A 15,395-nucleotide genomic window follows, 5' to 3' on the forward strand; every position below is an offset into this window, starting at 1 on the left:
GAATTCTACTTTAAGCAAGTGAGAGGAAATCCCTGTAAATTAAGGGAATCCCTTGGGGACCCCCAGGTCACCATTGGAAGATTTCCCCTCTATCCTTTTTCTGGGGACAACACAAAATTTGGAATTTTCTTTTACTTTCACTTTCATAGATAATGATAAACAGGAAAAATTGAGAGGGTGAATCTCTCTAATGGGGACAAAGACAGCAATAAAAATGAAAAGAAAAGTTTTGCCTTTAGTTGTACTTTAAGTATGGATAGCTTGTGAGATAAGGGAGGGAGGGGGCTGTTGCTTAGTACAATGAGAAAATCAGATGAAAAATACCACTTTTTAAGCAACCGTACAATATTATGATTGTTGGTACACAGCTTTCAAAAAGCTGATCACGACAGTTCATGTAAAATTATCTAAAGGGACATGCATAAAAATATTTCTCATATGGTACCAGAACAAAAAATTTTGTTTATTCAGTACAGTATTCGTCCAAAAAAAAAACAGGAGACCAAGACCGCACATGCTCGAAAATGAAAGAATACATTACAGTACAATACAACACATTACATCACTTCCGAAGTTGTATTCTGTCTTATGAGAGTTTTATTAACTTTAATAACCTATTGGTTTTTGATATGAGACTAGCATACAAAAGAAAGGATGATAATTCATCCATTATTTTCATCATGTGTACGAGGCTTAAGGAATTGAAGAGGGGGGGGGGGGGGGGTTGAAGTTACAGAGGTTGTAAAAGTCCCAAACATGTTGAATAGTGATTTAGGAAGGTGAGGTTCACATTTAGACCAATATTTTATGTGTCAAATAGAATTAGCATTCTTAGTTCAAATGTTTTCCTGAATAGTTTTAAAATTCTCTTTAAGAAACAAAACATTCAAGTCTCCCATATTGTGGTATGGTTGTGAGAAATGATGTCCCACAGGTGTGCAGAAATCGTCTTTCTTATGCTCTTTAATAGCGTGACTGTGCAAATTAATTTGTGCTTGCAAGTATTGTTCGAGTTGCACCAATGTAAGATCCTTGGCTACATTTTTTGTATTGGATGAGATACACAACATTGCTGGAGGTGCAACTGTATGATCCTGGAGGAGGATCCTTGGAGGATTGGAGATGTTCTGTTTGGAGTTTTTTAATTAAATGTTTATGCTAATATTTAAGGTTTTGTCCGCGAACCCTTACTTATAGAAGGAGTCTGCTAGTTTTCTAAAATGTTTATCTCTGTCTTCTGGGTCTGAGCATATACGGTGGTATCTGATGGCCTGGCTCTGTATGGTGGCTTGTTTAATGTTCTAGGAACGGGAGCTGGAATTGTGGAGATAATTGCATCTGTCAGTGGGTTTCCTGTATATTAAGGTGTGCAGCTTGTCATCTCTGATGGATACTGTGGTGTCTATGATATTGACATGTATGGTTGAATAGTCTATTTTAGTTTGATTGATGGGTACAGTACAGAGATTCTACATCCATGGTGACTAGAAGTGGGTTTGGTGGTAATTGCTGTATATTGAGTTTGTTCAGAATATCAGTTGTATCTTGTAGGAAAATAGCAGTATTTAGGACTAATGGGTTTAACTTTTTTTTTCCTACCCGTTATAAGGGGTCTACATGGATATCCTGGCTTTTGGATCTTGGGCAGCATGTAGAAGTCCACCATTTCTGGATTATCTGTAAATGCACTAATACATTCTGAATGTCAGTGTGTTGGTAGGATTTTGAGACCTTTTAATTGTTGAGTAAAATCATGGGTCGGATCATAATCCAGTTTTTTTTTTTATAGTAAGTGACATTTGCCAGTTGTTTCTGGCCCTCTTGTATGTATTTATTTGTATCGATCACAACCACTGCTCCCCCTTTAATGCTGGTTTGATGGTGATAGCCCGGTTGTTGAGTAAATCGTGTATAGCCTTTCGCTCCAGTTGTGACAGATTGTATAAAGTTTTCTTTTGCTGGGTGGATTTCAAGGATGTAACTTGCAGTCTAAAGTTGTTAATATGGGAGTCCAGTTTGGGGTTAAGATCTTATGAAGGTGTGAAGTTGTTCTTTTTCACAATCTATTGTCATTGAATTGCTATAATTTCTGTTAAAGTATTTTTTGAGCCTCAGTCTTTTGAAGAATTCTACCATTTCTGAGAATACCTTTTAATTATCCAGTTTGGTGTTCACATGATATATCTAGAGAAACTGAATTGGATTCCAGGTCACTGATAGAAGGAAGAGTAGATGTTGTGTGGTATTCTCGCAAACATGCGATTTCCCAGCACACTTACCAACCAGCCTGCAAAACAACCTAACTGATCCTGTCTAACAGTTTACCTTAAAAACAGAGGGTTTGATTTGCTTACATTTGCAAATACACACATAAGCCTCAGTGCCCATGGCAAAATACCTTTGTTTATACTGCGGTCCTAACTCTAAAATTTCCAGAGTTTCCATAGTAGGAGCACATATAACAATGGATAGGTTAAGGGCAGGTGTCTGGAGGCAAGCCACCTCTCCTTAAAGACACAGGGATGCACATAAGGCCCAGCAAAAGCACAATGGCAGTTAAGACATCCAGTGTGCACCTGCACCTTGTTGCAAAGGCTAGTTATAGGGTGAAGTGGTTGCTATTTTTTGTACAATTGTGGTGCTTTTATGTTATTTTCAAAGAGCCTGCCCTTTGTATAGTTTCTGGAGTTTTTTTTGCTTCTTATTTATGACATGTATTTGCAGGCGCCTTTGTATAGTTTCCATTTTATTTTTAATTTTGCAAATGTTGGTAGGACCCATCCACGATTTCCTTTCCTCACTTCAGCAGGGGCTCCGCACTTCTCGCTTGACTTGTCTCTCAGTACAGGGAAGGGGCAGCTCTCGCGAGGTTTGCTCGGATGTGGATGCGGTTAGGGCCGGAGCTGTGTGGGTCTATCGGTGGAAGTGGAGAGTGAGGAGAAGCGGGGAGGATATCGAGCGTCACTACGTCACATCCGCCTTTGTGGAACGCACTTCCGGACGCGTGGAATGCATCGCGTTCCGGAAGAGCACCATCACTACAGCACTCGTTTACATTGCCTTCTATTCAGCCTGTATATGTGAGTACTTTTCCTAATAAAATGATACTTGTTCATTACGGTACTACACTATACAAGCCCTTTTTCCCATATGTGTACCCGGAGCGTTCTTAGAGTCTGATTGGCCACGCTATCTAAGGAGATAGGACCCTTGCTGGCAATAACAATTCTACCTAAGGAGTTAGGACCCTTACTGACCATACCATTCATAGGAGCCAAGGGATAGGATTTGAGGGCCATAGAAGCTATACAGAGCCCGGATTACAGGCCTGCTACCCCTGTAGGGGTTTTCACTTCTGGTAAGTGCGGTCCTGGGAGTGAGGGGAGCACCGTTGACCCATCACACCGGCCACACTTGGAGAGTCACAAGATTCCTTTAAACAGCACTAGAGTCAGTTTCAGATGAGATACAAAATCGACTTGCACTCATTTATCCCTGCACTGGAGCACTTTCACGTGCGATTTGGACTATTGTAGGACTTATTTACTTTACCATATGTGTGATTTGGACACTTGATTTGTAGCACTTTTTTGGGTGCGATTTTGCTTATATAAATAAAATCGCTTTTTTTTGGTTGCAATTTTGTTTATTTTTGCCTATGCGTTTTTAAAAATCGCACAATTGTTTGCAACACTAAGCTGGCTGCTGTATAATTTATATATAATTTGATTTTGACAGCATTTTATGTCTCACTTTCTTTTTGATACCTATTCACTTATATAGTTTTACCCCACACGTTTGTTGTGCTTATTCATTGGTTGGCATCACCCACACACAGTCACTCCAGCACTTTATATTTGACCCTGATTGGGTTTTGCACTTTAATAATTATAAATGGGGATATTTATCACATTTTAGAACTTAGTCACTTAGCCACTTTATATAGGTCCCGTGTGATCTGCAATAAAAATATAATATTTATGAATTTTGATGTCCAGTAAAGTTTTGTTTTATGCGTTTTATCAAAACTGCTCTTGGTGTGTCTGTTCATTTTAAATATTCACTAAATATTTCAGTGGCTGTCCATTATAAATGTTGTTGTTCCCACCTTTGATACAACTGGTGTAGTTTGGCAGGATACTGCATGGTCACCAAAACTAGAATATTTGGATGAAATATTGTGTTTACAGGGGGTGTATGAGTATTATTCATTGAATTGCTGCTAGAGTCAGCAGTTTAGTGAATAAGCACAGTCACTTTAAGCCAGGACAATACATAAAGTTTGTGATTGTTGTTTTTGTGTTTGCGTTCCCTCTGAGAGTAGAGATGCATACTCTGTTTAAACAAAAAAGGAAGAGAGCGTGAGGGAAGGAATCCGCTTCTAAGTATGGAGTGATTCCAACATGGGTCTGTTCTGGGTACTGGAAACCCATTGCAGAGGAATTGATTAAATATGCTGCTCCAATCTATCCAGACCTTGGTACTCAGGTTTTACGTTTAGATTTGAGTGTATATTCTAAGAAGGAGCGCAAAGCCGCTGCCACTACTGAGTGGTTAGTTGTGCAGGAACTTTGCCGTGAGGTGCAGAAGAATGAAGCGCTTGAGAAAGAGTTGCAGGAATTGAAAGATGTTGGTTATATGACCAAAGAATATTTGCAAAGTAATGCATGTTGAGTAGATTGCTTAGAGAAGTGTAAAGTGAGAGCGATGATTGCAGATCCCACATGGAATCCTGAAGACACGCTCTAGTCTTCAGATGATGAGTATGTGTCCTATTCTTATGATAGTGATGATCTGGATGAGTGTCAGGCATGTCCAATAATTACACATCAGAGAAAAAGGAAAATAAATTGTGAGCATGGTGGAGAAAATGGTTTATGGGATACTGCTCATGATGAACTGAATCAAGGGGTATACCCAAAATGAGCTCAAGGAGCAGCTTGCAGTGGTGACCTAGTGTTTGGAAGACACTGCAAGCAAGGCAAGTGGTTTAGGAAACAGGGCACTCAAAGTTAAACCTGCAGTGGCTTCAAAGTGTCCAAACCCCTGTAGGCAGAGCTGAAGATTTGAATAAACAAGTCTAATGACGCCCTAACAAAGGACAAAGGCCCTAAGCCTGTGAGCAAAAGTAGGAGATGTGGCACTGTTATTTCCAATAAGCGGGCAGTTGAGTATCTGATCAGCTATGGCTAAATTGAGTCAGGTACAAGGAAGGCAAGGCCTGTGGTCTCCAGGGGACACATGTGGACTGATTTACTTAACCATCCTCTTATGTTAGAATTCCGTTACTATCCATGATGTTAGGGTCAGTTTTGACCGTGTTTTAAATCAGCCATAAAATACCCTCTGAATAATTATTTATCATCAAATTTGTTTCTTACCTCTTGGTTACCTTGTTAGGCTTCTTTATCCTTGAAAAGATTGGTTTTAATATTTTTGGTGTGACCCCTAGACCTTTCTTTTGATAGCATACCTCTCATTGTCAAATTGAAAAAATGGTAAAATAAAGTCAGCCACTCTGAAATGAATTTGTCCTATGTTTCTTCACTTTATTTAGAGAAGCAGACAAGCAGGAAAAGAGATAGGCCCCTCCCTAACTATAGCTCACAGGGTTGAGAGGGGATTGGCTGTCACTGTTACTAAGCAGAGAGAGTGTTTATGATTTCAGTTTTGGCACTTATTAGTGTCCTAAAATCCTATATTATAACTGGGTCAGAATCGACCCTAACACCATGAACGTCTTCATTTTCACCACAGTATTTTATAATTTAGTGAAAAGGATTATTTTTCTATTACATTGTTTAAATAGAGGTTCCTGACAAAGTAAAAAAATCTTGATGCAATAAACAAATTTATGTGATACTTATAGACATTCAAAACCTGAAAACGGGTCAGTTTTGACCCTAACACAAGAGGAGGGTTAAGGTGGGGGTCCCTAGAGAGGAAATAGATGGGATTTCTACACCAGCTTTGTTTAAGAGGTGGATGCAAGGGGTTGGGAATGGTAGATTCAGACACATTAAGTTTTTTTGTTGTCATAGAATGGGGCACATTGCTATAGAGTGCCATGCTTTAAAGAATGGACAACAACAGCTTTCCCAGGACGGCACGGAGAGACATGCAAGTTTATTCTTTTCATTTGAAGTCAATTCCTTTCCGTGAAAGACTGAAAGTGTTACAAGGCAACAGTGGGCACCCTACAACAGTTTTGCAGTTAAAAATGGGCAGATTGAGAAATGCAAACAGTTAGCTATGTATTTTGGCACATGTGGAAGGAACATATAATCTGCTTTGTCTCTTACTCTTTTAAGGTACTGAGCATGGAGAGGTGGAGCAGGCAGAGCAGATGACCAAGCTAGATGGGATGAGGCAGACCAGAAGATCAGATGGAAGCCTGAGAAAGATGTGGAGGATTTCCTGATGATGGCTGAATTAGAGTAGACTTTCATCTGAGCATTTCCTTATTACCAGGAGGACATGGGACTCTCCTCATCTGGCATTTTCTTTCCACAGACTGCCAAGGACATTGCAAACCCTGCTCAAAGGAATATTGGAGTTTTCCAGGGACTTTGTCTGATTGCCCAGAAAATACGGGAATCAAAAGGGAATTTTTTCCTCCCAATTACAATACGGGGGGGGGGGGTTATTTCACCCTTTCCTGGAGAAAGGCTTTAAGAGCTATAAGAACTCTATAAAAATCAACAGGTGGATTGTATCAGTTGTGGACATGCTAATACTCATGCGAATGCTCGCAAGCACCCATGACATATACTGGCCCCAAATGGGCAATTTAAACTGAGTCAGTGCTCAATTTCAGTGCTGCTTTGTCTTCAGCCTTCTGTGTCCTGAGAACCTGTGAGCCTGTATCCCGACTCCAGTTACTGACCTGGCTTGTCTGACTACTCCCTGAACTGCCTGTACTGTAATGTTATAACTGCCTGTACTGTAATGTTATAAGAATAAAGATCCATATAACATAAAAGTGCTAATATATGCAACAGTGTAAACATAATAAGCATAAAAAATGCACATATAATAAGAAAAAAATAGTGAATACCACTTTACAAATCTCCACAATATGAAATAGTATCAAAGTTCAGTGTAAAACAGTTTATATATATAGAGTGCTGTGATCCATTGATATTCAAAACAGTTGTAAAAAGCCAGTCCTAAGGACAATCCACCACTATGTGCAATGGCCGCTCACCTTAAAACAAAGGATAACGTGTTTCAATAGAGTCAACCAATCCTCATATGGTGAATGTTACTCTGTAGCAGGTGATTTTCAGCTCACACATGGAATTAAAGGAAGGATCTTCATAGTGTAGTATGACAAACAATGTCATTAAAAGTTAAAATTATGGCAATGCGTGCAGCAGATCGTGACCAAGGGTTCACACGATGATACAGCGTTAAATCCCAAAACTTGCACTGAACCAAATGCTGAGGTGGATCTAAAATGACCTAGGCTATAGGTCTTCACCTCTCGAATATGGAACAAAAGAACACTGCATATGCTGATCCACTTTTCTGCCTTGCAGAGCCTGAGTCCTCCCTGTCAGCACTACTAAACTTGTTTACCCAGTATGGGGAACTTTCAAACGTGTCCATCAATTATTCAAAATTTGAGGCTCTGATCATCTTTCTCAGTATAGAGTGGGCAATTTAAAGCAAGCGTACTCATCCATTGTGCCCTGTCAGCTATGAGGTATCTTGGCACCGACATTACTCAGAATCCATCAACATTATATGCCTTGTTGGCAAAGATCCACTCAGATCTTTGAAACTGCAGGAATTACCCCTCACATGGCTTGGTCGATGTAACACCTACAAAACGACATCTCTGTCCCAGATTTTTTATAATCCAAGTGTTAGCCATTAAATTATCTCAATTTATTTTTTGTGCACTATGTTAATCATTTGATGAGGGGATACAAAGTAGCTCTTCTCACTCTCCCCAAAATAAGAAGACGTATTAGCCTCCCTGACTTGGTTTTATATAACAAAGCCTTATATCTTTCCAGGGTTGTGATGTAGTGCAACTCACCACAGTATAAATTATTGGCACATATTGAACAACATTCCCCCCAGTGGCCCTATCTGACCTTCCGTAGGCACCAGTCAAACATTACCAATCACTTGAAGGACACCACACTATTGAAATCACTATATCAGTTATCTGCCAAACTTTCCTCCAAAATGGGCTCCTTACCCCAAGTTCTTCCCAGGCACTAAAACATTTTTACACCTGGCAGGGATGGGCTGGACTAGATGCATGCACTAAGCAACCTAGCAGGGGTTTTTGTCACTGCAGGATGTTATTGCACAGCCTTTACTGAGCTCATGGCCAGCCTATAAGTTGTGCCATTTCCTGCAATCGATCCCAGACCTGGGTCTTTATACCAGATCACTGATCCCTTTTGAACTCTTGTGTAACAAAAACAAGTTTCTACCCCATCTTCTGTCAACAACATAAAATTTACTAAATGCACCTACAGAGGACTTTTTACACCACATATCTGCAAATGACAGTTGGACTTTTTTTCCTTAACAAAGCACAAATTGATAAAGACATTCAACTGGCCCATAAATCCTTGATCGCACACAGTTTTCAAAAAGAGGGATACAAATTACTGTCCAGGTGGTATAAGGTCCCAGTGGTACGTAATAAATTCTATCCCAGCGTCTCCAAGATGTGCTGGAGATGCCATAAAGAGCCAGCAACTCCCCCGCATATTTTCTGGCAATGTCCCCTGTTATGTAATGTCTGGACAAGATTTAAGAATGGGATTGACATCCAGAGATCTAGACATTTGTTTACTTATCAACTCACTGCCCCTACAATGTAAAAATGTCACTGACTTTCCACTTGCTGAATGTTGCCTAAGCATGCATTCCTGATCTTTGGAAGCAAACATTTTTGCTGATGCCAAGCCACTGGTTTGCTAGGCTCAATAAAATTAAATCAATGGGGAGTTTGACAGTCATGCTTTGTAACAGGGAAGACATATGTAGGGACAGCTGGCTGTCATGGATGGCCTACGCATGCTCCTCCCAGTAGCTTGCTTTAATTCCCAGAAACCCCAAGCTCCAGGTAACAATTTTTCTGCATCAACAGCCGAGAACTGACCCCTGACATACCTACTTCTCTTCTTGCTGGTCTCCTGTGAGAGGGAGCTGAAGAAGAGGATAACTTTTTCTTTCTCTGCCCTTCCCACCCTCTCAGATTTATATTTCGTTTTTTCACACACCCCCTCTCCCCTCTTTTTTTTCCTGAACCGCAGTTTCTATTGATCCTGCCTTGTGGTGTTCAAGATATTTTTATTTCATTTGTGCCTAGACTGAAGGCACTGTGTTCAATTTATTATTTATATGAGGCATCTGTAACACTTTTATGGAAGCTTGCAAGGTACTGTGACTTGGTGTACCTCTGACCATATGTGTTTTTGTTTGTTCCTAATGTTTTGACTACTTAAAATGTAACTCTGCTTTTGTTGAGAAAAAACATTAATCTCTGGATGATCTCTGTACATTGCAGGGCTTTTAACAAACTTTGTTGCAGATTCCTACCTTTTGTTATTCTGAAGAAATCATTTTTTGTTCCTCTGTGTCTCTGTGCTGAGTGGGTCAAATGGGAGTGGTTTATTAATTATCTACCAACTGTGGCAGCTGCAGGGCTCTAATGAGGAAAGCTGCTGGACCTGCATACCTTTAGAAGTGTTCCTATTGGGAGTATCTCACAAAAAATGGCATTTTTGTTGCAGGGGATGCCAGAAATCTGATTTGTATCTTAGGCAGACTTCAGGGAAAATTGGTGAGCAATCACACAAGCAGGAAAATATGTTTCTGGGGTGTGGTCAGTACACATTCTGTGTACGGGACCACTCCAGGTAGCCATATTGCATTGCATTTTCAGAAAATTACAACAGCTGCAGATTAAAAAGGAAAGGCAATTTTAAATAACAATTTAATTACAATATGATTTGTGTCACAATTATATACGCTATATTGCTTTTTTCTTTATTTGCTGTTTTTATTCCCCACAAAAGTGGAGTTACCCTTTAAATGTTATGGGGAAACACTGTTTGTGTGCAAGCCTATATGACTGTGACAGTATTATGTAGTTGTGATCCTTCTACATGATCTGTACTACTGATTTGAAATACCTTGTGTAACGGCACAACGTATAAATAATGAATGCAAAAAATTACCTAGGTTCAGAGCCTATGGGTTGAATGATGCTGGCCATCAGTCTGAGGACATTTAGTGGCAGAAAAAAGTTTAATAGGAGAAATCTCCAGACTAAAAGTGAAAGGCTTGTTTTAGTTTATCTTTTCATTTTTTTTCTTTTAATTCAATGTCTCTTGTTATTTTTGGCTACATAAAAACAATATAAAACAAATTTTATAGTAACAGTTAAACATAAGCACTTGGAAAGTACATGGCCATTTCCCTCAAACCATACAGTACATAAGTAAATTAATTGAGTTGTCTAAACAAATAATTATCTTATAATGCTAGCTTCTTCAAATACAACCCGCAGCATGCATGAGGAGAGGACTGAAGGACCGTAGTTTTAGGATGTTTTCACACAACAGAAGAATGTTCAAACCGTGCATGAAATACATTTTTACCATCTTGCAGTTAATACAGTAGGATTACACATTTCTGTGGGCATGTATTCAACAATCTTCCTACGCATCCACATTATGCTAAAATATAAGTCCTCAGCAAATATGGAATATCCTTTTGATGTAACCTAAATTAAACTGCAGGAAGGAAGAAAGAAAAAACAGCTGCACAAAATTAAACAAATATATCCACAGATGATAAAACCCACATAACTTAATTAAGTGGGATGATTATTTATTTAACGCATATAGAAAACATATTGCTTTATTTCTTTTTTTTTTTTTTTTTTCTTATCAATGTCATGTTTGCACTTGAAACATATTGGAGCTGAGCATATGTAATCAACGTAATAAAAAAAAAAAAAAAAAAAAAAAAACGAATTGCTATAATAAAGAGAGGAGCCCATAAACAAGATCTAATGCTTAATTTTTTTTCTCCAAAAGACACAGAGAGCATAAGGTTGTCTCACCTTGTGCAAAAATAAAGCCTTACTTTAAAAGGTTTCAGCAGTCAACAAGAGGTGTTCTGCTATGCACATAAGCACACACACTATAATGGAGGGGGGCACATTTTTAATGGGGTGAAGAAACACTTACAGTAGTACAGGCTGTTATCAAGCAGCTGCAGCAAAAATCTGAAATCAGCCATTACAATTAAAGGCATAATGGAGGAGCAAACAACAACAGTTTTCTACACCTAAGAAACCAAAAATCTTTATTAAATCAGAAAATTTGTCAAAACCCTGTCAGATGCCCCCATAGCAGCTTACTATGGGGGCACCAGAGCCAGTCTGCAGCTCTGTCTGTCCATGCAGACATGGAGCTGCTATTCAGCCCCGCCCCCCCTCTCTCTCCTGATTAGCTGACTGCATTTGATTGACAGCTGAGGGAGCCAACGGCGTCACTGCTGTGTCTCAGCCAATCAGGAGGGAGAGTCCCGGGCTGACGAGGGACTCGTGGACATCGCTTGACAGGGATCCGGTTCAGGTAAGTATTAGGGGGTGCTGGGGAAGCTGCTACACACAGAAGGTTTTTTTTTTTATCTTAATGCATAGAATGCATTATGATAAAAAAAACCTTCTAACTTTACAACTCCTTTAAGCCACAACTTTCTTTACATTGTGGATACAGTATGGTAGAATAAAAAATACTTTAGTATTTATTTTTGCCATGTGTGCCACGGTAATTTCCCTTTGCTTCCTTTTTCTGTACATTCAACAGGAATAGGAGGATATCTTTCCAATGAGATGGGAATCCCCTCTTATATGAACAATTATCCCCACAGGAATATTTCCACTTTTAACTGCTCTAATAGCAACTCAAAATGTTGGATTCACTTTAATTTCCTGTAATATTAGTGATCAGGGACAGAGACAGAAATCAGAGCAATTGAGATTGGTTCTAACTTCTCACCCCTCCATGCACGTCTAAAATATAATTTGTTTTTATTTATAGTCAAAGGTTTATTTCATTTAAAGATCCTGGATTTCACAAAACATTTGGTGGAACACTTGATTTTACATATCTCTATATAAAACATATACCGCTTAGGGGCATACAACTGAGATCCTGAGGTTGCAATTTTTGCCTTCATTTTTTATTTAAAAAAAAAAAAAGACCTGTGTATTGACAAAATACAGTATGTTCAATTTTGGGTCAGGGTTTTGGTCATTAAAATGAGAGTTTATAAAAGCACAGATAGAATGCTTCCATTCAAGTCTACATAGCTTATAAGGCTAAAAAAAAGGCACAGGCTCATCTAGTTCAACCTATGTTTGTATTATTCTCACCCAATACCCATAGCCCTGTACATTCTTCCGGAGGATTACATTTAAAAGTATATTGAAGCAGTTACTACTCTTGGCTAGTACCTATTTCTGGAGAAGGAGTTCCACATACATACTGCTCTAACTCTTTTTTTTTTCAATCTAAGGTTAAACCTCTCTTCTTCTGACCTCAAATTGTGGCCATGTGTTCACCGACAGTGACCTTACAGACAGTAACTCGGTAATCACAGTTATTGAATTCACCTTTGATATATTTGTACAATGTAATCCTATCTCCTCCTAAGCACCTCTTCTCCAGGGTGAGTAACTGTAATAAACTGTCTTTGTAATCAATCCTCATAGCTGAGGTCCTACATCACCCGTAATCATTTTGCTGCCTTTCACTGAAGTCTTTCTAATTCAGCAACATATTTCCCAAAGACTAATGCCCAAAACTAACCTGCATATCCGAGATGAGGCTTAACTAGTGTTTTTTTATTTTTTGGTTTAATAATTTGTCTCTTGCATGTATGCCATTTTTAATTCACGGCAGTATTTTGCTAGCTTTGTTAGCTGAGGCTTGGCATTGCAATATATTGCTAAGTCTGTGATCCTTTTCTATTATTAACTCTCCCAGAAGAGCCCCATGATATTGTGTAATTTGCATGTGTATTTTTGGCACACAAGTGCAAAACTCTACATTTCTCAGTATTGAACCTCATCTGCCAGGTAGCTGCCCTCAGCCCTCACTAAGTTCCATTTGTGGGCCCCTGTTCTTTCACTTCCCTGATTCTAATTGACTCACTTGCCAAAGGTATAGGAAAAGGTCTGACTGCAAAAACGGTGAGCCTTGTTTAGTGTGCATCAAGCCTGCACCTATCCCTCATGAACATTTGTCTTTATCTCTGATTGAACCCCTTTTTTTTACACTGGCAATGTTTGACAATCCTTTGTAAACTTCTGCTCTTGCCTGGCATACTTCTTGATACTGTTTTTGACCACAGCCTTTTATTTTTATTTTTTTTATTTTTTAGATGTCTTGGATCCATGTCACATCTTTGCGATCCTGTTTCTAGCTATTACTCACCAGCAACATGATTGCTATAAAAGACAAGAAAATATTTTGGAAAAAAAAAAAGAAAACAAATCACTTATTTCAAGGAAATGGCTCCCTTACTTGATAAAGGGGGCGGGGCCCCTGAAACGGGTTGTGTCTGCCCACATCTGCCCCCCTACATCATCTCAGCATTCTGACAGCTGGTGGCTTAATGTGCAGCTGTCCATACCGCTTCTTCCCTCTGTCCAACAGGCTTGCTTGATGCCTTGGTTACACCTTGCTGCTGCATCCCAAGCTACCCTGTGGATGTCCCACGCTGTGCTGCCACTGCTGTTGATGTTCCATCCTATGATACTTTCCCCTCGCTGGCTAGGTGAATTTTAGAGAATCTTGCATTTAAGTATGCTGCCTTTAATAAATAGTGTGTTATCATGTCGTTAGCCCCAGCACCCTGTTTTCTAATTTCTCTTTACAGGCAGAGGTCTGACCGCAAATGGTAGAAGCAGGGGCCTAACTACAGGGGTTGCAGGGGTTGCAATTGCAACCAGGCCCCATGCTCCAGGCCTTTGCGTCTCCCCTGTACACCTGAATAGGAGGGGCGGCGGGGGCAGCATGTAGAGAGATCACTGTCCTCCTATTTTCCTCTTGTAGCTGCAGGAGGAAAATTGAGGAGATTGGTTCCTCTGTATGCTGCCCCTGCCACTCCTCCTATCCAGTTCACTTGTGTTCTGCTGTCTCTGGGCCCCGTGTGTGCCCCTGCTCCCTCCCACCAACTGTGCTCCCTCCCCTCTCCTGCCAGCTGCTGCAGGGGATGTGTCACAAAAGAGTACCAGGAAGTGGTCGGTAAATATGTAATTTACCAGCTCCTTCCTTTTCTGAATAGACAGAGTCATAGTCAGTGACATTGTAAAAAAATAAAAATAAAATGATAAAAAATATTACAATTCAAATACCAAAAAATAAAAAATACTGACACCAGTGGATGAACTTCCAGGATTGCAAAGGTCACACTTGCGACCGGGCCCTGACATTCCACCACTGTGGGGAGGCCCCAAGATGGCAGAAAGGGGGCTCACTGCAGAACTTGTGAAAGGGTCCCGCTGCGGGACCGTAATAAAGGGCCATGCAATGAGAGTAAAGGGCCCCAGGATCAGTGGGAAGAGCCCCAGGCTTGAAGGGAAGGGCCCCGTCCAGGGGTCCGGGGGCCCTTCATGGTTTGTTGCACCGGGGCCCTAAAGGTTCTAGTTACGCCTCTGGGTAGAAGAGTTTCCCAAACCAGTGAGCCTCATTAAGTGGGGATCGTGTCTGTACCTATCCATCATTAACTTTTGTCTTTATCTCTAAATGAACCCCTTTTATCTACCCTTGCAATGTTTGACAATCCTCTGTAATGTTACGCTCTTTCCTGGCATACTTCTTGATACAGTTTTTGATTATTATTATTTTTTTTTTCTTTTGACATGTCTTAGGTCCATGTCCCATCTATGTGATCCTGTTGCTGGTTATAACTTACCAGCAACAAGATGGCAAGTTAATGAATTACGTATCTCAAGGTCCCGGCTCTCTCACTGGCCAATTCAATGAGGCAATGTTCCCTCAATGGCAGAAACACTGTAGAGGGAGTGATGCCTCCCTGAGCCAGTCAGTAGGGATGAGTCAAGCGAGAGATTGAAAGAGAGTGCTTACCTATGCACTGCTATAGGGGACATATAAAAAACTTTTTAAAGTAACCTGCAGGATTCTAAGCCAGGCATACAGTTTGAGTGGCCAGGAGTGTGCTGCCCTATTCCTTGAAGCACACAAGGCCATATACCTTTGAACATTAGGAAGCTACCTTGCAAGGGGGTTGGCAAAGCTTCCCCACCTCCCTTTACAAGGCACATTCTCCCCATTTTTAGGGGACAAGAGCCTCATCCCCACATCCTCTCCCCCAAAAAGGCA

The 15,395-nt window shown here is 40.1% G+C and overlaps 1 pseudogene across 1 annotated transcript in view; it reads left to right on the top strand.

Moving 5' to 3' along the window:
• LOC309556533 overlaps positions 1-15,395 on the top strand; it is an 84,527-nt pseudogene that overhangs the window by 50,857 nt on the left and 18,275 nt on the right. The window contains exons 2-3 of the transcript in view: positions 4,475-4,660; positions 13,707-13,827. The product of the transcript in view is annotated as an uncharacterized misc_RNA (transcript). The remainder of the gene's footprint in view (positions 1-4,474; positions 4,661-13,706; positions 13,828-15,395) is intronic.

This window comes from Pelophylax lessonae (assembly GCF_965119305.1).
Source record: "Pelophylax lessonae genome assembly, chromosome: 5".
Taxonomy (NCBI): domain Eukaryota; kingdom Metazoa; phylum Chordata; class Amphibia; order Anura; family Ranidae; genus Pelophylax; species Pelophylax lessonae.